Genomic DNA, 22,600 nt, shown 5'->3' with positions numbered 1-22,600 from the left:
TAGAGATTAATGGAATTGTTCAATACTATCAGGTATAGTTACTGTTTTTCCTGGCTGAAACATGATGAGATATTTGAAAGGACTTGGCAACTTACAATCAGAAATTCAGCCAACTGGAAGCTGATATTCAGAGCTTGATAAGAATTTTTTAGGCTTTCTTCCTTAAGTTAGAATAAGTACCCAGAGGGAAAGAAGCAAATTAGGGTGACGTAGCTGGACAGGTAGATTGACCTATAATGTCATTTAGGTTACAACCCAAATTTCTGAGAAATTAAGAGCAACTGTCCTCTACTTACAAACTTTTGCAAAACTGGAAAGCAGCTCTGGAGGCAGTTCAGATTGCACCCATTTCCTTTATTTCAAAAAGGCTCATTGCCTCTCTGGGAACTGTTATCTAGCCCATCATCAATTCCTGAGACTGAAGGAAAAAAAAAAAAACAGGAAAAAGCCAAGAAAAATGGCCAGAAGAGCATGCTCTCCCAAAATCTAGCATCCTGAGAGTCTTCTCCACAAATATTAGTAGAAAAAGCTTAAAACTAAATTTGGATTTAATTATCCTTTCATAACTAGTGAGCCTTATATTACTGTACCTGATTCATGGCAGTAATTTCAAGACAATAGCTGTGGAGTCATTGTGCATCTATGTCTACATGTCTGTTATATATGTGTGATATTTTACCTCTGGATGGTATAACTTCTACACTTAATCTTAGCCAAAAGGCCGAGAAGCGATGGATGGTATAACTTCTAAAGAGCTCTATCTAATTGCCTTAAAGTAAGCACTTATACAAATATAATGGAAACTAACCCAAATGTCTTGCAAGCTAACATGATATAAAATAATCTTTGGTAAATAAAAGCTCATTTAAGATTGTTGGTTTGATTAAAGCGAACATGTTTTCAGAGTTATCACCATGGGAACAAGTAAACTAAATAGATGTGAAAAAGATAAAACTGTTGGGTGAACTTTTTAATAATAAGTATGTGTTATGGGGTATGTACTTAAAATAACTTCAAAACCTTTTGGTAACCTAACACTTTAGAGTTTTGCTAAATTAAGTTAAATGATAAAATTCATTGACTAGGTCATTTTCAAATAAGATAAAATACTGAAACATTATTGGTAAGATGTCTAAGTTTATCTACTCTTGGCTTCTTATTACAGAGAAACCAAAAGACGTTTGGGTCTATAAGTAAACATGTCTTTATTTTATTTAAAAATTATGGGGGCTGGCCCCATGGCCGAGTGGTTAAGTTTGCATGCTTCACTTTGGTGGCTCAGGGATTTGCTGGTTCGGATCCTGGGCGTGGACCTAGCACCACTCATCAGGCCATGCTGAGGTGGTGTCCCACATAGCACAACCAGAAGGACCTACAACCAAGAATATACAACCATGTACTGGGGGGCTTTGGGGATAAGAAGAAGAAATATTAGCAACACATGTTAGTTCAGGTGCCAATCTTTAAAAAAATTGTACTATGAAGTAGCATGTTTCTAGAAATTATAAAAAGTATTTATAAATTTTCCAAACCACAGAATACTAAGGTAAAAGATAGTGTATAATTGCTTACTTCTTGGTTTTCACTAAAAATTAAGGTCTGTAAGGGTTAAAAATTCTAATTAATACAGGTTATTAAAGCTACTAAAATTTAATAAGGAAAACATCTTTGTATTCAAGGAAAGTAAGATGTATGTTTTCAGTAAAGAAGGTATAAAGAATGGAAATATTTTTGTAATAAAGATAAATTTGTCCTAAAGTACTAGGAAGGAAAGAAGGAATGAGATAAATTCTGAATGTAAAAAGAAAGTTATAGAAGGTTTGTGGCAGAGGAACCCTGAGGAAAGAATTTTGTGCATGGTCAAATTGCCTAACAGCAAAATGAATTTAATTGAGTAAGTTTTAATATCAAAAGTTAGCTGGTACAAAATTAGAATTTGGTTTTCTCTCTCTTAAAAGGATAATTTTCTTGAACTTTCAGTCTGCTCTTGATAATGAGATTATAAAAGGGTTTTCTTTACTTTTGAGTAATTCTACCTAAAAGACAGAAATTCTATGTTTTGTCAAAATAATTTCTGTACATTTCCCTTTAACATCTTCTATTGTCACTTTGGTTAAATGGACAACTAAGCATTGTTTCAAGTGACCATTGTTTCACAGCAACAATATCAGCAAACATTTCATCTTGTTTAACCAGGTGTTTTAAAAGCTTTTGATGTTTTTGACAAGCTTCCCAAGATTCATATCCTAAACGAAGTCTTTCTTTTAACTTGAAAATTTCTCTGAGAATTTTCAGAGGGCCCCAGGGACTTCTCAAAGAAATTTGTTCTTTCTTCCTATAAAGAGAGAGATACTAAACGAATTAGGCATGTTTGGTGCTACATTGCATGGGAAGAATTGTCAGGTAAATGATGATAAACCTTAGGTTATATTGTGTAGGTAAATATTATTCACTCTCTTACCCCTGCTACCTTGCTTCCAGTACTACAGGAGGAAAACACCCACAACTGCATTCTCTTATCTAATTTGGTTTGCAGATGGGTCTTATTTAAACAATAAGCAAGGACACTATCAAGCTGGATATGCTGTCCAGCCTTGAGAATGCCTATACTTTCTATTAACTCTGCCAACCCAGTAAAAGATTACCTTCTATAGGCTTAAAAAATCACCGTAAAAGAAAAGAAACAAAGGTGGCAACAAAAGGGGAATTTTTGATACCACTATGCAGATGTGGTTTGGTCTCAATAAGAAAACCCCAAAACATAGTGCCTATTGGAGCACAATTGCCATTGTTCAAGCATATACATTAACTAACTCACTGCACAGCTGAAAAGATGATTTTATGGAGAAAACAATATTTTTGGAAATTTTCTCCCACAGTGGCTCATAAAGCCTATACTCATTGTGCTATATGCCCAAAATATAATTTAGGAAAGCCATTTCCTGGGTCACAAGGCCACTTTCCCTTTCCTAAGGGACTCTTTGAGGTATGGCAATTGGACTTTGTTCAAATACCACCCCACATCATCTCAGGGATAAATATATTTTGTAATGATCTGTATGTTGTCACATTGGGTTGAGGCCTTTCCTTGCAGAAGAGTGATGGCTTTAGGTAAATTATTATTGGAAAGGATAATTCCTATTTGAGGAATTCCTACCAAGTTACACAGTGATCAGGGAACTCATTTCACTGGACAAATAATTAAATCTACTTGTGACATTTGGTGAATAATGCAACATTTTAACTAATGGCACAATCAAAACTCGATTGGCAAAGCTTTCAGAAACATTTACTCTCTCATGGCCAAAAGCTCTTCCATTAGTGCTCTTCAATCTTAGATCTATATATTTTGGTAAACATCAGCTCTCCCTTTTTGAGATAATAAAGGGAGAGCCTATGTAATTAGATGAAGGAATGTACGAACCAACTTTGTGTAAAGGAGATGTCTTACATTATTGTCAAGGACTCATTGAGACACTTAAAAGGAATGAGAGGTCGGTAGCTGATTCTTTTCACCATGAGCTCCCAGGAGATGAAAACCTTAAGGATCATGGGCTTCATCCCGGAGATTTTGTTTATTGGAAAAGACGTCAGATAAACACTCTCTGCAGCCGTCTTGGAAAGGACCATAGTAGGTACTTTTACCCAATTCATGAGCTGCAGAATCCAAAGACATAGACTCATGGATTCACATTTCTCGTTTAGAAAAGGCTTCTCCACCTGAGTGGGTTTCAGTTTCTATTTTTGATAGCTGACTTCAACTAACCAATGCAAATATCTCCAAACCAGGATGAGAAGACGACAGCATCTGTTGTAGACAGCTGTTCTAAGACTCTGGACCAGGCCTGTATTCCCAACCTTATACCTCTTCATTTAAACTTTTGTAAAGCTTAAACCCTTTATTCACTTTATAATTGTTCCATTTAAAGTTTTCAGAATACTGTCATCCTCAAAGAAGGTGATTGGTTTGGAAAAGACTGGTCTCAAAGCCCAGCCATTTATTGGGTGGCTCCTAATGGAACTCAATGGTTATGGGGAATGAATCTCTGGCCTTGGTCCTGCCTGGCTGCTAAAACGCTGCACCCAGAGCTTTGCTTGGATGCAGCAGAGTCACCCTGAGCTAACATCTGCTGTCAATCTTTCCCTCCTTAAGTCCAGATGGGCTCATTTAGTGTTCCACTGGTATGGCCACCTAGCAGCTATATTTGTTCCTTCCTTGGGGCTAGATGATGTCATATCACATAGAGAAGCTCTGACTAAACTTACTCAACAAGCCCCTAACAATAGTCAAGCAGGAATAGCCTTATTAAATGCTAAAATGTCTTTAATGAGAAAGGCTATCCTTCAAAATCAAATGGCCTTAGATATTCTAACTGCATCTCAAGGTGAAACGTATGCAGTCATTCAAACCGAATGCTGTATTTTTATACCTGACAAATCTTCCAATGTGTCATCTATGCTAAAGCATATGAAAAAAATAGGTGAGTGCCTTAAATGATTCTACACCCAGTCTTGATTTGTTTGATTGGCCCCCTTTAGGTATTGGTTCCCTTTTTCGATGTGGATTGCAATTTCTATTTCTATTATTCCTTGGAATTTTTGTATTAGTCATAATACTCAAACTAATTGCTATTTTCTTTACTCAGTCTTGTAAGACTGGCATGGAGGCTAGAGTAACGATTGCTCAGTGACTTGAGATGGTTGATCAAGCTTACAACCCTGGATGAATTTCCTTTTCTGATAAAGACTATGCCAAAGAAATCACTTTAAAACTAATCTTTTTAAATATGGGAGCTGTCATTATTGTTACCGTACCCATTCTATAACTGTAAACAATGTGAGCATGAGGAGTCTCGTAAAAGCACATTATAATGTTTTTGCGACAATCTAAAATTAATTGAAAAATTATATAACCTATGAAATGCTTCCTGTGTTAGTATACACCTCTATCCTTGTCTATTTCCCCATAATGTGGATAACTGGGCAAATGAATGAGATAAAAGCCTGCCACCGAGGGACATGATGGACCCAGGGTAGGAAGCAATCATCCTGGCACCAAGGGACAATATTTTGATCATCAATGCTTTCTTTCATCAATAGGGGAAAATGATAAATAAATGAAAAGCAACAGGATATATCAGAGTATATGAGGAAGCCATTTGGTTTAAAACTTATTTGGCCTGACCTTGTTTTTCCAAAAGGGCCTGATGTGGCCTGTTGAGCATGCACTGTACACCTGCTTTAAACATTTACTATGTCCCAAAGACAAGAATGATGCCCTTAAAGATAGGAATATAGCTTCCCTCTATATCAGCATTTCTTTAAAGATAAGCATCTCTTCCTGGAAACTAAGGATTAATTACTGACCTGCTGTGCTCACTTTGTGACCACTGACCTGCTGACCATCGATCTGTTGTGCCAGCTAAACAACTTGTGACAGTAGTAAAAGAGATTCCTGTCATATGTGATGAATGCTCTTTGCTCTGAGATGGTATATAACCACTCTGTACACCCCACAGTTTGGTGCCCTTCCTTTCTTGGGGAAGGAAGTCTCTGGGCTATAGTCCTTAGACCTGGCTCATAATAAACTCATCTCAATTTTGATTTATAGATTGATTATGGATTATTTGCATCAACATTATTTATATTAGCGAACATGGTGCTGAAGAGAACATCTGGTATTAGCCTAATTCACATCCCTTTGTAGCTTTTTCTCTCTGGTATCTTTCAACATATGGTTCTTATTCTCAGTGTTTGGAAATTTTGGAAGGATGAGTCTAGGTTTTAAATCTTTTGTTAATCACTGTCCTCTGCATTTGGCAGGCCATTTCCATCTGAAGATCTGTGTTATTCTTCAGCTTTGGGAAATGTTCTATCATTCCTTGACAATTTTCTCCTTTTCCCCTGCCATTTTCTCTGGCTTTACTTTCTGAGACTCCTATTGGTCAGATGTTGGAGCTTTTTTCTTTTTCCAGCTTTACTGAGATATAATTGACATACAACACTGTGTAAGTTAAAGGTGTACAACGTGTTGATATGTTACAACTATAAATTGCAAAATGATTACCACCATAGTGTTAGCTAACACCTCCACAGTATCACATAATTATCATTTCTTTCATGTGGTGAGTACATTTAAGATCTCTTAGCAACTTTCAAACATATAATACAGTATTATTAACTATGATCACCATGCTGTATATTAGATCCCTAGAATTTATTCATCTTATAACTGGAAGTTTGTTCCCTTTGACCAACATCTCCCTATTTCCCTCACCACCCCACCACTCCTGATAACCACCATTCTAGTGTCCATTTCTATGAGTTCAGCTTTTTAAGATTTCACATATAAGTGATATCACAGAGTATTTGTCTTTCTCGGTCAGACTTATTTCACTTAGCATAATTCACTCAAGGTCCATCCATGTTGTGGCAAAAGACAGGATTTCCTTCCTTCTCAGGGCTGAATAATATTCCACTGTGTATATATACCACATCGTCTTTATCCACTCACCTGTTGATGGCCACTTACGTTGTTTCTGTCTCTTGGCTATTGTGAATAATGCTGTAACGAACATAGGAGTACAGGTATCTCTTTGAGATCCTGTTTCCATTTCATTTGGATAAATATCTGTAACTGCAGGCCCTCCAAGACCAGTTCAACTGACTCCATCTCTTATCAACAGAGTGATTAAGAATTGCCTTTCAGAAAATCTGCAAATTCAAGTAGCCAGGGCACGTGCAAAAGAAGACATCATGACCTGAAATGACCGTGGAACCAAAGATCCTCCTTCCCACAGAACCCAAGGTCCAGGCCACAACCAGAACTTGAAAGCCAGACTCTTATCAGAAGCGAGGGGCCCCTCATCCAGGAAGATATGGTATTAAAATTCCTTCCCCATCTCTTCAAAAGTGTTTAGAACCCTATCATGAAAGTTTAGCACCTCATCATAAATGTTTAGAACCCTGTCATAAATGTTTAAAACCTTACCACAAATGCTTGAAGCCCACCCATCAAAACCCCTCCCACCAGCGTTTCCATATGCCAGCCTGTTCTCCCTAACCTCTTAAATTTTGCTCCAAATCCTGAATCGGAGAGACAGATCTGAAGGCACACGCCCCCACCCTCCCTGCAGATCCATCTCGCAGAATAAAAACGATCTCTTTTCCCAAAGGCTGATGCCATAATTAATTGGTTTGCTTATGCACATGGTGCAGAGAACCCCAATTTTGTGTGGTAGCATACCCAGAAGTGGGATTGCCGGATCATACGGTAGTTCTATTTTTAAATTTTTTGAGCAACCTCCATGCTGTTTTCCATAGTGGCTGCATTAGAGCTTCTGGGTTGGTCCTCTGCTTCTCTTCTCTCTACTGTTTCCATCCCTTTCTCTTTTATGCTCTATGTTCTGTTAAACATCCTCGTCTGATTTTTCCCCAAGCCCTTACATTGAATTTTTTGACAGCCTATCTTTAATCTCTAAGAGCTCTTTCTTTTTCTACTATCTGATTTTATATCACTTTTTTATTTTTATTTTTTTAAAGATTTTATTTTTCCTTCTTCTCTCCAAAGCCCCCTGATACATAGTTGTATATATTTTTAGTTGTGGGTCCTTCTAGTTGTGGCATGTGGGACGCCGATGCCTCAATATGGCCTGACAAGCAGTGCAATGTCCACGCCCAGGATCCGAATCTGTGAAACCCCGGGCTGCCAAAGCAGAGCATGTAAACTTAACCACCTGGCCACGGGACCGGCCCTATATCACTTATTAGTGGATACTATGAGTTCTTGGATATCTCTGAATGCTGTGATGAGAGCTGTTGTTTGTCCGAAGTTTCCCGGATTGTCCTTGCCTCTTCTGGGGTCAGTTTTTCTGTTTATCTTGGTCTTTCTCTTTCATGCTGCTATTTTTTCCCCACATATTTGGTGATTCTTGTCTGTTCATATTTAAGAATAAAGGATTAGGTAGATGGTGTGAGTTTTCCTTAATGTTTTATAAAATAGTTTACTGTTTAATAACATCAGCATATACTATTGTTTATATAACCATTCTCTTATTAATGATCATTAGGTTATTTCCATATTTTTCCTATACAGTATTTCAATAAACATCCATATATATATCTGTGTGGGCTGATAGAGTTATTTCTATGAAATAAATTCTTAAAAGTGAGATTGCTGGGTGAAAGTAATACATATTATAAAACAACTTTTTATTATGGAAAATTTCAAACATAGAAAACCAGAGAAAATAATATAATTGTCATCTTGATTTGATGGACAGGATGCAAAAACTTGCAGATGTGATGAAGGTCGGGCTTGGTACATCCATACCCCTACCCACTTGCACCCTCCTCTTGGATTGTGTTGAAGCAAATATCACACCCTAAACCATGTCATCCAAATGAACACACGTTCCAATTCTAGTAGATACTGCCAGGTACCTCCTCCACAATCTCTGTAATTCCTTTTCAACTCCAGGAATTCCTATTTCTCCACATGTAGCCATGGATATATATACATATTCCCTCCCCCTCCTGCCCCCGGGGCTGGGGAGAAGGGCGGGTAGGAAACAATAAGCATTCCTCTCTTCCCTTCCCAAGTTCTGAACTAACAAAGAGATGGACATAGGAGCCACACAAATGGAGGTTTAAAAATATCATCTGAAAAGCTGGATTGGATGATCTGCCGTTATATTTTTAGCCAAATTATCTTACTAGTACTTCACCTCTGCGTTAGATAGATGCACCCTACCTAGTCACTGGGACATTGGTCAACTACAGGTGTCCTTCACGGGTGTCGAGCCTGCCTGGGGAAGCCTCCCGGATGGCCAGGAGCACACTGGAAGGCATTCTCACTGCAGGCAGGCAGAGCTGGAAAAGAGCACCCAGATGGCACCAATCCAACACATTTAGTTTCCTTCCCCAAATTCATGCGACAGTCCTCCCCTTCCAGAGAGGAGGGGATGAGGGGCAGGAAGAGGGGCCATGAGCATTACTCCACAATGAATCAGAGACAGGGAAATGCAGTTCCCCCAACAGATGTTATCAACATGTTTCATTTTTGCCAATCTGATAGCTGATGTTTGAACCTGAGTTTCCCTGACTAATAAGGTGGCCTCTTTTTCTTAGGCTTATTGGCTATTGCATTTCCTTTTCTGTGAACTGCCTGCCTTCCTATCAAGTCTTTTGCTTACCCACTTATAGGATGATATTTTAATACGAAGAATATTAACCTTTTGACTGCCACACTGTTGCAAATATTTTCTCCCAGTGATACCGGCTCAACACAATGTTGACATAAGGGAAGCAATCATATTGTAGAAAAGAAACCTTTTGTTGTAACTTTGAATGACCTCTGATTAATTAACCCAGGCATGCTCCGTAGATTTTATGGTCCCTCCCAGCTGCTATCAAGTTGATAACTTTGTTCTTTTCAGTTCCTTAGGAATGTGATGACCCCCAGGCAGAGAGTTTATGCTGATAGCCATCATCAATGACAACTGAAAGATCAGGGTATAGGGCCTTGCTCAGGTCTCTGATGTATATCCAGTAAAACAAAAGACTATTAGGAACTAAGACCAGATGCCTCCTCCACCCAGAGACCAGCCCCCTACATAACTGGCCTGTATAGTCTTTGTTCTGTAAGATGGTTCTTTCGGACATTAGTCAGCCATTTTCTCCCTTGCTAGCAAGCTGTAATAAAAAGTCCTTTCTCTCCTACCGCCTTGCCTCTTGACTATTGGCATATCTTGTGATGGGCAGATGAACCCCTTGGGTGGTAACACCAGTGTATCAATTTGTCTTTTGACTGGAATTATAGTTTCTCTTTCCAGAGAGAAACTTAAAAATTTTATTAAGTAGTGCTACTCAGCAAAGATGAGGACTGCTATGTTGTGATGAAATACAACAGAATCTTGGGCTTTCCAGGTTTACTGAAAATGCTGTAAAAACCCATCAAAAAAGGATTAAATCTTTTTTTTTTTATTAACGCAGTAAAAAGACATGCTATAATAGTTTTTACCTTTTTTCCTTGGTTGACAAGAGTAATCTCATTAAAATCTACTAGCAGTGCCCTAGCCATCCACATGTTATCTGGCCACTTACATGGGCAGAAAATTGTAAAATCAATTTAAACAGTTTGGGAAGGGAATGAGGTCACTTCAAAATGATTTTAATCTACAGCACTAATTGCACCTGAAGAGCCTGCACACATTTCTCCCAATTTAAAATGCGAATTGGCGGCTGACATCTTTAAAACATCTTGGTGGTACACCCTGTAGGAGGTGGGAAATCTATGCTGATTTTCCCTTCTTTATCTGTAGGTGAAAGGATTTGCCTATATCCCAAATCCACAGAATTCAAAAATAAGAAAAGTGCTTAGAGCTTTCCTGATCCAACCTCCCCATTCATTTAAGACATGAGGAGAAGAACTGAAATGGCTGTTCCACCTCTCTAGGAGTGATCCCTGACTTCCTTTCCCACTTGCTAGTCTGGGTGAGGGGTCTGTGTTGTTCACGTCTGTAGCCCTCATACCTAGCACTGTACCTGGTGCATAGTAGGACCTCAAGGAAGTTTGTTGAATGATGAGTTACGCAAGGGCATGTAGCTTGTAAGTGTTGAAGCTGCACTGACTCCCAGTTTAGGACTCCTTCCCCTACTGCAAACTGTGCAGACTTCGAAGTAAGAAAGATCCGAGTTAGAATCCTGGCTCTGCCATGGGAAGATGTGTTCCTAAGAGGAAAGCTATTAATCCTTCTGAGCCTGTTTCTTGGTTTCTCCTTCCTCTTCTGTTCTGTTGTAAGTCCATTCCAACTGGGATCCTACCACTCCACTGAATCAGCTTTTGTCTGGGTCAGGAACAAGTTCCAAATTGCAAAATTTGACAGTCACTGCACCTGACTGGTGGGTGGCATTTCACACAGCTGATCAACCCTCTTTCTCCAAGCACTCTTCTCTCCTGGCTTCCAGCACACCACTTTCTCCTGCTTCCCCTCCCGGGCTGCTCCTTCACCGTCTCTCAGGCCTCTCCACACTTGGGGACCAAGCTCAGTCCCTGGACTCTTCTCTTCACCATCTATATGATCTGCTCAGGTGATCTCATGCAGTCTCATGGCTTATAAACCATCCATACAATAACAATTCTCAAATTTACATGTCCAGCTTAGGCTGCTCCCCTGAACTCTCGACACCTCACCATGGATATCTGACAGGCACTTCAAAATTATGTCTGAAAACAAACTTCTGATTTCTATTTCTAAACCTGTTCCTTCCACAGTCTTCCTCATTGCCCTTCTTTCACTTGCTCAGGCAGAACCTTGGGGTCTTCCTTAAATTCTTCCTCTCATATCCTATATCATATCTGTCAGCAACTCTCATCCTTTCTACCTTCAAAACAGATCCAGAACCAACCAAGCACTTCTTACTCCCTCACTGTAACCACTGCCAGGCTTACCTGGACATTTCATCAGCTTCCTAATTGGCCTCCAGGCTTCCACTATCCCGCCAAAATGTAAGTTAGACCCTGTATCTCCTCCAGTGATTTCCTGTCTTCCAATAAGTAAAACCCCACATCTTTACCATGACCTATCGGCCTTCCCAGATCTGGTCCCCACTGCCTCTCTGACCTCACCAGCCATGCTCCCCTCTGCTCACATCTGCTCAGCTGCACTAGCCTCCTTGCTATTCAATGAAAATGCCAACACATTCCTTTGCATTCTCTGTTCCCTCTGTCTAGAATGATCTTCCCCCAGGTAGTCACATGGCTTATTCCTATCATTTCCTCATGTTCCTGCTCAAATGTCAACTTACGAGAGCAGTTCTGACAATCTATCTAAAATAGCTGTCCCCCATCACTATTTACTGACCTGGCTTTCTTTTTCTTATTAAATATTACTGTATTTCTTACTTTTCTTACTTTATTCTTATTTCTTCCCAGCACTTTTCACCTGACATATCGCATATTTACTTGTTTACTGTTTGTCTCCCTCTTCCCCTGCTTTCATGTCCCCAGTGTCTAGAACATTGTGTGATAATTCACAAGTGCCCAACGTGTATTTTTCAGTGAATGAATAAACAAGCCTCTATTTAGTAAAAACTAAAGTAATGTATATAAAGCATTTAATAGACTACGCGTGCAGTGTGAGTTACTCAATAAATTAGCAATAAAATCCTAGAAAAAAAGAGAAAAGTTTGACAGCATACATTCCCAATAGAAGGAACATCATAGGTAAGCAATTTATTAGGAAACATGCTGACTTTTCTTTTCTTTTTAGTTGCAAATCAGAGTATATTACTTGAGACTAAGATGACCACATGTCTCTGATCTCCAGGACAATCCTAATTTATACCTAAAACATTTTTTTTTACTTTTATAAGAACAATTTTATATTTGAAAATAGTTTTAAAAATATAACTATTCATAATAAAACTGATTAATATGTCCAAAATATATAATTTTTAAAAATTAATAGATTTCTTTTTCTAGAGCAGTGTTAGGTTCACAACAAAATTGAGCAGAAACTATACAGAGTTCCCACATATCTCCCTCCCCCCTCATACGGACAGCCTCCTCACCATTAACATTTCCCGCCAGTGTGGTACATTTTTTACAATCGATGAATCTACGTTGACGTCATTATCACCCAGAATCCATAGTTTACATTAGGGTTTCATTATAGTATCATACAGAATAGTTTCACTGCCCTAAAAATCCCCTATGCTCCACCTATCCATCCTTCCCTCCCCCCAATCCCTGGCAACCACTGATCTTATTGTTGCCACAGCTTTGCCTTTTCCATAATATCATATAGTCAGAATCATACAGTATGTAACCTTTTCAGATTGGTTTCTTTGACTTAGTAATATGCATTTAAGTTTCCTCCATGTATTTTCATGGCTTGATAACTCTTTTTTTTCAGCGCTGAATAATATTCCATTGTCTGGATTTACCAAAGTTTATTTATCCATTCACCTATTGAAGGACATCTTGACTGCTTCCAAGTGCTGGCAATTACGAATTGTGGGGGACTGGAATTGGCCAACCCAAGATACGTCTCTTTGGCATAAGGATTATTTTGGGCTGGTTACTTTTAAAAACTGCAGACAATAAACTCTGAAAAGTAGAATTTACTTACCCTTTGTTAAGAGACATTTACATTTGTAAAGGAAATCTCCATCTGTAAAGGTGTCTCCCTCTCTGTACCAGGAAGAAGCAGGGATGACCTTATCTCTAGAAACACTTATCAATGCAGAAGGCAAGGACTTAACTCTGCATAATAACCTTACCTTTGTTTACTGCACTTTTTGGTAACCTTCCGTGATCCACTCCCCCTATCCCCAACATCTTCCTTTGTCTTTACCCGAGGGTGGTATTTAAGGGGAGAACTTCTACCATTTTGGCGAGTTGCTCAATTTGCCTGAGCCTCTCCCATGCATACAAGTTATAAAGCCTTGTTTAATTTTCTCCTGTTATTCTGTCTAATGTGAATTTAATTCCTTCTCAGCCAGAAGGACCCAGAGCAGGTAGAGGAAACGTCTTCCTCCCTACAGACTAAAGTGGCTATACACATTCATGTTCACGTTTTTGTCTGGACATAAGTTTTAAACTCCTTTGAGTAAACACTGGGAAGCACAATTGCTGGTTCATACGTATGGTAAGAGTATGTTTAGTTTTGTTAAAAAACTGCTAAACTGTCTTCCAAGAAAATTTATATAATTTTAATTAGGCTTAGCGCCTGCTTTATTCTCAAAAGCGCCCAAGTTTGGGCAATAAATTGAATGGCGACTCTACTTAAGACAGATAATCTCTCCTGAATTACAGAAAAACAGTATTTCACTCTAGTTTTTCTGTAGTTGTATTTATTTGGACCAATAAAAATGAATCACAAATAGCAATTAATCTTCTGAGGACTCCCAGGGAGGGGAGAGAGGGCCAGCGACCTGGCGGGTGCTCACTTTCCTTGCAGGAAAATCAGCACAGTGAGGTTCAGAGTGTCCGCAGGCCTCAGCCAGCCAGCTGCAGAGCACATGTGCAATCAAAATTTCTGCAAACTCCATTAAGAGCACTGCCTTCTCTAGACCACATCTTCTTTTATTGTCTAATTAGTTAAGGTTCTTGGTTCCTAAGAATGATTCTGGATGGATTTAAAATGGAAGTGTGTCGGTCCTAAGAGGGGCAGTGGCCGATAATCAGAGGGAGGCCCCTGACAGTTGAGCCTGGGCTGTGGGCTGGGCTGCCCTGGCCCACCCCACTGGCCTGTCTTCCACAGCCTGTCCCACGCCTGAGGTCGTGCCTGCTGGGTGTTTTCCTCACTCATGGGCAGAGCAAAGAGGTCTGGAAACCATCTGAAAGTGGAGAGTTGCAGGGCTGAGGAAGTACTTGATGAGTACCCTGCTGCCTTTCCACATTGTCCCAACGATTCGGCCACTGGGCTCACAGAAGTAGCCCTGGCAGCAGCCCTTGACGATGATCACACACCAAGTGCACAGGCTCCAGGCCAATCAGAGGCACTCGGATGGCATTTCCTATGTTCTTCTATATTTAAAATATTACTTTTCTGCACTTAAATACTACTTAATCCTCATACCATCTCTACCAAGTACAGCCAGCCCTCCTTATACATGGATGCCAACCCGTGGATACATGTGGAGGGCTGACTAACGGGCTTGAGCATCCACGGATTTTGGTATCCTCGAGGGGTGAAGGGGGTGGGGGCGTATGGAGGCGGGTAGGGGTGTGTGTGTGTGCGAAGGGGACGGGAGGGGATAGGGGAGGGAAAAGGGGAGCAGGGGGCTGGGGGGCGGGCTGTAACCAATCCCCCACCGATACCAAGGGATGACTATAGCTCACAGAGGAGGAAACCAAGGAACAGATAGGTTGAGTAACTTTCTCAGCATCACAAAGCAGGTAAGTGGTGAGGCTGGGATTCGAACTTGCACAGTCTGGTTTGTTCCAGAATCTGGTGTTAACGATGAAACTGTGTGTCTCTTCAAAGTGCCAGCAATGTCTGAATTTTCCTTAGTTAACCTAATGGATTAATTGGATCTCTGTCATCATTTCTTCCATTCAAGGGGGTATTTTACAAACAGTAAAAGCATATTAATTTGGATTCAAATAATCTGACATAAATTGTAGGCCTCTCAAACTCAATTTCTTTCCCTAAAAAACAGGGATAGATACAGTATCAGTATTTGTTGCAAGAACAAAATGAAAAGACGCTTATAAAGTGTGGAGTCCTTGTATTAAGAAACTGCGAGGTAACACTAGCTTCTACTACTATTACTTTATTGTTCCTGTTATTTTTAGGCTGAAATGGAACTTTCCCTTTGCAATATCTAAGAAGAGAGTTTGTAAAATAGTGCAAACAGTACTTTCAGTATTTAAAGTACCTCTAAGGGATATTTTAAAAACACTTTAAAAGCATTTGCTCAAGTATCAACAAGCACCATGCAAATTACAAGTCATGCTTAAATAATCCTTATGGCACATTGCTATGGACCTTTTCTTATCAACCCTTTGTTGGCTGAGTTCCTGAACGGAGTTGAAAGTAACACAAAGTCAGTTAATTTAAATATTCTCTATCATTCAGAATGGGCTTTCTACCAATTTATTATATTTATGCATACAATATACTTCCACACAGTAAGGTGCCTATAGACAAATTCATGACAATACAAGAAAAAACACAGGGACTAATAAAATTTTATGTGTAGAGCTCCTTGTTGAACATCTCAGCCAACACTTACAGCTACCCACATAGTCTCTCAGTCCATATCTAACCTTACACACAGGGGTCCTCAATTATTCTGTATAAAGGGGACTCTCGCACAAGAACAGCTTTACTAACCATGCCCAGTGGTTGAAAAAGATATGTGATGACTACAAGATAGAACTCATTCAGTAACACCTTTAAATTATAAGAGCAGCTACATCTACACCCGTATACTCAGGATATACTATTTTTCAGTCTATGAAGAAGGTTTGTTATCTGTGTGGCTGGTTTCAGGGAACGAGCCCCACAATGAATATGAGTCTCTACCCTCCCACCCGCCATTCCCTGCCCAGGGCATCGGCCCATAGGTTAGAAACCAATGTTTTGTTCTTCAATCAGAGTAGAAGACCCCTTTTGGGGTCTCTGTGGCTTATCTCAGTTCTATCTTCTCTAGAATTTCTTCTCTACCATCCACATGTTCCCAGGGCTTGGCCTTTCTTAGTCTCATTTATTCCATGGGGCCTTAGCTAATTGACTAAGGGTGGCTCCCTTCCCCCTGATAAGTCATATTTCTGCAGAAATTTAGAAATGAGACTAAGAGATTTCAATTCTAATCTGGGCTGGTTTCATGAATGGAGGAACAAAACCACCTTAGGAGCTGTAACTTAGCCAGCTTGGACAAAACGGGCTTGGCAGAAGATGTGCTAACTGGCACAGAGAGACTGAAACAGAAAAAGAAAGGGCAGAGGGGAGAGAGCGAGGCAAAAACAAAACAAACACGAAACACTTGCCTGGATTCTTGCTAGCCTTCCAGTCCCTCCTGGCCAGGCTGCAGGCTCCTGGGATCCATGACACTTACATATTCTTTAAATACAGCTTCTCTCCACTTTCTTCCCTCCTTGACCTAGCTTAGCTTGGTTTCTATTACTTGCAACCAATAATTCTAACTAATATAAACAAGCACACAGGGTCACGTTGGGCAGGGAGACATCTGCTTACTCGAATGAATGCTTGCAAACAGTCACAGAGCATCACATCTTTGTGTTCTTATTATTTATCAGGTGTTTAGTCTGTCTCTCCCTTTAGATTCTAAATACACTGATGGCAAAGACCAAGCCTCCACTATAATTAGTAACCCTCAAAGCACCTTTTATAATGTACGTGTGTAGGAAGCCCTCTGTGAATTTGCATTCATGATGATGATTTTTCAAAGTCCTGAATCTTACCATTTTGACTGAGATATGAAATTATTTTAGATGCCAAAAGAAACAAAATTGGAAAACAGGATATATAAGCCAATTAATTTACCAATGAATGACCTTCATCCTAGGGGCTTTTAAATGTCACAGAAGATCCAGATCAAAGTCATCACCTCTTCAAAGAAAAGGAGGGCATTGGAAGAGCGACCTCTGGTCTGGCTGGTGGGAACACACGCTTCTTTATTCCTCTTCAGTGTAGACATTTTCTAAAGTATTATCATCTTTGAAATTATGCAAGAGAAATTTACATTTGAGAGTTCACACTTTGGACTGAGAATTCTTCAGTCTTTCAACTGGAGGAAGCAATCTGAACACAAAGGCATCATTTGTATTTGGGGTTATCATTTGTACTTTTGGGCCTAGATTCCATTTCATCATCATAAAAATCAGCATTTTGCCTCTCAGGTTAATTCATGAGACTTAGAAGATCTGAGATCTTTCTGACCAGAGTTCACTACAGTAGTAGAGTGAGTTATTCTTATCCAGGGGTCCCTCTACTTTGGCTGTGAAATAACTGCCAGAGACAGGTTGTGGACTGCTTTCCTGTCCACAGTCCCGTTTCTCTAGGAAGTTTTCCCACCCAGGGACTCTGCTGAAGGGATAGCCCAGGCTGCCATGTTTAATTAAAGAAGGAGACCGAGAGAGCTGGAGGGAGTCAGAGAACTCAGGCGGAGATGCTCACTAGTGGCTTCTAGAGTCACAGATCCATTCCCAGGGCCTGGCTGTCCTCATTTCTGAGAGTTCTCTCTGTGGGTATGACCAGCTCCTGCTTAATTAGAACTAGCTTGAGTGGGTTGCCCATTCTGTGGGGAGGGAAGCCTTGCGAAGAATAATCTTATAGTTCTTCCACATTAAATATACATCATAGGCAAAGGAAAAGAATTTTTGTAATTTTTTTCACATCAAAAATTAGTGGTTCTTTTAAAAGCAACATTAAGGAATAAACTTTAAAGTGAGGAGCAGGAGAGAGCAAATGGCTTAGAGTCAGAGATATAAATTAAGACTGGGGGTCTGTAAGAAGGCTGCTAAAGCTCTTTCTGCCTCAGTTTCCTGAACTGTAAATGAAAGCAATGCCAATGTCTGACCCACCTGCTTCACAGAGTTATTCTGATAACAGAATTTTCTTATGTAAAAGCTGTTGCGATTTGAAAGTGTCAGACACACATTTATAACTGCTTTTGTTTTGAAATCATTTGATAGAGTTAAATTTATTATTAAGAAAAAGTTATTTTTCACAACTCATTCCCTATTGGTAGAAGACACTTCTGAATCTTGTGACAGTCTTTAGAGTAAGAATCAATTGTTAGAGCACAGAGACTGGTGAGGGATTAAATTCAGCTGCTTAGGAACAGAGGGCCGTACCCCTCCACCCGCCCGCCACTTCTCCAACTCCACCATTGGCATATTTTTCTCTCATATAAATGAAATCCCAAAGTGGGCAGTCCAGGGCTGGTTTGGGGGTTCCACAATATTGTTGGGAACCTGACTCTTTCCAGCTTTCCAGTCTGCCATCCTTAGGGCTTGACGCTCATCCTCATACTTTCAAGATGGCAGCCTGAGTGCCTGCCACTGTGTCTGTATTCCAGGCAAGGAGATGGGGCAGGGCATAGAGCAACAAAGGGTGTGTATCAACTGACCTAGCTCCCTTTAAAGAGCTTTCCTAGAATCTCTATCCAGGGATTTCCATTTATATCTCAACCAAAAACATGTCATGCTAGTTGCAAGAAAAGCTCTGGACCATAGATATTTTGGTGGTTGTTTTTGTTTTTTGGCTGGACACTTTGCTACTCCAAATAAAACCTGGGTTCTCTCAGTAATTAAGAAGACTAAATATTGAATAGGTCTCTCTTATACTAGTAACTGAAAATTCTGACTACTAGAATGTTAATTTTATTCATTTTCAATTTCTAAGGTAGTTTAAAGTGGGACATCTTGGCAACATCTTAAAAGATAGCCTTGGCAAAGCTCCCTAGCCTTGGCCAGGGTCACAGCTGCAGGGCTGGAATGAGCTCCAAGCTTCCCCATCCCCAGGCAAGTGCTTTACTCAGAGGGTCACCCCACGTCTGGTTTCAAATACAACCCAAGGGCTGGGAACAGTGGCATGGGTGGCAGAATAATGACCCCCAAAGATGTCTATGCCCTAATCCCCTGAAGGTGTGTAGATGTTACATGATGAAGGCACTCTGCAGATGTGATTAAGAGGATGGACCTTGAGATGGGGAGATTATCCTGGATTATCTGGGTGGGCCCAAACTAATCACACGAGGCCTTAAAAGTGGAGAATCTTTTCTGGTTGTATCAGAGAGATGAAACTGAAAGAGGAGAGGCCGGAAGCTTGAGAGGGACTGGACCCCCTGTTGCTGACTCTGAAGATGGTGGAAGGGGGGTAGCATGAGCCAAGGAACACAAGTGGCCTCTAGAAGCTGGAGACAGGCCTCATCTGCCAGCATGGAAATAGGGATCTCAGTCCCACAACCAACAAGTACTGGATTCTGCAGAAAACCTGGATGAGCAAAGAAACAGATAATCCACTAGCCTCCAGGAGGGGCAGAGCCCTGTGGACACTGTGACTTCAGCCCCGTGGGACCTGTGTCAGTTTCTGATTTACGGTACTGTAAGACAGCAAATTTTTGTTGTTTTAAATTGCCAAATTTCTGGTAACATTACAGCAGCAACAGGAAACGAATACAAGAGGATTGACTGAAGCTGCAAGTTCTTCTGTAATGCTTTTCATATTTTAAAGCAAGTTTATAAATAAAATGTCTCCTTACCTGCACAGGAACAGCTTCCGACAAATTAAGAGGGGGAAGCCATTAAAGGGTAAAAGGTGGTCAGGACACCTGAGCTCCCAGGTATTAGAAGAGCCACGTTTTAATAATAACATGGGCATCACATGCATTCTTTCCTTTAAATAACCTCCGGAGGGCACAGGCGGAATCAGAGCGGGGGGCGGGCAGGGGAGTTAAATGAATGCAGCAGTAGATGTGTGACTGTTTGAGGGGTGGGGACCTTCAGTAAGTTAAAACACGGCACCAGCCAAACAACCTCCACCTAAGGGCTAAATTCTACCCCTGCATCACCATCAGTTTCTGCTGGGGCCACCAGGGGGAGCAGAAAACAACGAGAAGATAACATGAGAAGAAAAGGGTAAAATGGGTTGCTTAGTCGATGAAATAAGGTGAGAAGTAAGAAAAATATGGGGAAGAACTGAAACCCTGGAAGAGCAAGGACATGGTCGTACGTGTGCTGTTGGAGGCTGCCTCCTGCCACCAACATCTGGCCATTGGTGCCCCAGGGCCAGCCATGTCCCAGATGCTCCAGTGAAAACGTCCTGTTAATCGGTTCACCCCGTCCTCCCCACAAGGCCCCTTGGTCCTTCTCTTTGAGGCAAACAAGGTCATTTGATTTCAGATCTCATCTGGAGTAGAAGTAGCTGACATCTCCTTTGTACAGCAGTTGCGGAGGCAGCAAGACAGCGGAAGCCCGGAAATGCCCAGGGCGGCGGTAACCACACCTCTCACAATAGGAGCACGGAAGTGAACAGGGATGTCTTCCCAACGAGCAAGGTGAAAGGGAGCGGACGGAAAATCACAGGGTCAAAACTCAAATGTATATGGGAGCCAGGCAGGTGCACGAAAAAGCAAAATATAAGAGTTGCGGCCAGTATATGGGCCAACACCAAACAAACCCAGCTGCGGGCTCTCGGTTTGCAATCTCATCTTCAAAGCAAAGCACAGAGACTATCAGTGGAGGCAGGCTGTCAGTCACCCCAGTAGACAGGGGATTAGGGCAATGGAGGGGCTATGTCCTTGCCGTCATTGTCCAAACAGCGCGGGGCCTGGGACACCGCAGTTGCTTAGAATAGTGTTTGCTTGAGAAAATAATGACGCCAAGGGTAATCGGAGCCAGTTGAGGACTCTGCATTTTTTGTTCTCTTGTATTCTGCCGCTCTCTTGTCCCAGGGTGTCTAAAACCCACAAATATTTCCCTTCCTGCCACCTTGATCCAATGAGTCATCAACTTCACACCTTGTCAGGAGTCATGACACTGCATATAAACTTGAATTCCCGAGTCCTTTGACATCTTCTCATCAACCCCTCAGTGGTCTTGGCCTCACTGGCCTGTAAGCGACCTCTTGTGGTAAAAGAGGGTAACTGCAGAGCTAAGTACCTTTTAAATCCGAACAATTCAATTCACATCAATTCAATCCATAAATAGAAGGTGTAGAAGAAAAATGAGAGTAGAGGACTTTGCAAATAAGTTTCTAATTAAAAAAAAAAAAAGAATACCTTGACGTGGATCTCAACATGGAAAGGAAGCTTACATTAGGGCAGAGGACACATAATTTTCTAATTTCTTTTTTTTTTGCCTTGCTTCCCAGGATTGCAGCAAAAATTGGAACTGAGTTTTTCTATCATATATGAGGCTTTAGATTCTAAAGATCTGGCATCAAGTCTGGAACCTGGTATGTATAAGATATACGAACTTGAGGCATGTTAAAGTCTCCGAGACTCAGTCTCCACATCCGGAAAATGGGAATAATAACAATTATACCTGTCCCACTGATTTGGTTGTTATGAGGTCCAAATCAGATGAGGCATGTACAGCGTTTTCTATATGGGACCTTATAATATCGGTTTCATGATGTACTCTCATAATTAGTCCTCACATGGCCTGCTCTTACTTAGTCACTTAGTTATTTTTAAATAATGTCATAAACTGTACTTGTAACCATAAAGCGCTACACAGATATCATTTTCTCAGGGATAAAGGAATACAAATCATAAACTCCGTGACAAACGATGCAGTTTCTATCCACCCGCCATCTCTCCATAATATAAAATGGGTCAGATTGATTTCTTCCTCCTCCCTTCCTTTTAAATACTCTCTGACATTCTCCTCGTCCTCTTCTCCACTCAGCTTGGGCCATTCATTTTTGTTTTACTTTTATGTCTTCTGCACTCAGTTTGTTCCCTGATTGTTTTATAAATGCCCTTCAATTAATTCACAACTGTGGGTTTCTTGGGAATGATACAAAGGGAATGCATGTCTATGGTGGAGGGTTCGTCAGATGACCTTTAAGTCATTCATTCATCACCTCATTTTGCAAATATTTAGTGAGCTTCTATCATATGTGTGGCATTGTGTTAAGCACTAGGGATATAAAGTGAATAAAACAGACAAGATCCTTGCCCTTGTGGGTCTTACACTGAGGAGTTTACAATAAAGTAATCAAATATATATTGTGAGTTCTGAGAAGGGCTGTAAAGGGAACAAACAAGGGTGAAGACACAAGAGATGGGAGAATGGGCATGCAGTTATACCTGACGGAGTAGCATTCCAGGCACAGTAGAGCATGTTCAAAGGTCCTGAGGCAGGAGAAAGGAGCACTATATCCCCCCACACCATGTGTAAATAATTTATTGGACATCTCACAGACGTGTGGGTACACTCTACCAATGTGTATACATATATGTATAAATATATATAATATCGATATTATATATGCATATATGTATAAATATATATAATACGTATATGAATATCTTAAAACCTTGTCAGAAGTAATATTAAGTCCTTAGCTATGAGAAAAAATAGTGTTGACATATTCTACCTTCAGATAATGCTCAT

At 40.5% G+C, this 22,600-nt stretch overlaps 1 protein-coding gene across 5 annotated transcripts in view; it reads right to left on the bottom strand.

Annotated features, from left to right (window-relative positions):
• The window catches only part of APBA1 (amyloid beta precursor protein binding family A member 1), a 215,195-nt gene that overhangs the window by 93,600 nt on the left and 98,995 nt on the right, over positions 1–22,600 (bottom strand). The window lies entirely within an intron of this gene.

This window comes from Equus asinus, chromosome 23, assembly GCF_041296235.1.
Source record: "Equus asinus isolate D_3611 breed Donkey chromosome 23, EquAss-T2T_v2, whole genome shotgun sequence".
Taxonomy (NCBI): Eukaryota; Metazoa; Chordata; class Mammalia; order Perissodactyla; family Equidae; genus Equus; species Equus asinus.
The sequence above is the reverse complement of the archived record's forward strand: the minus strand, read 5'-3'. Positions and strand labels throughout refer to the sequence as shown.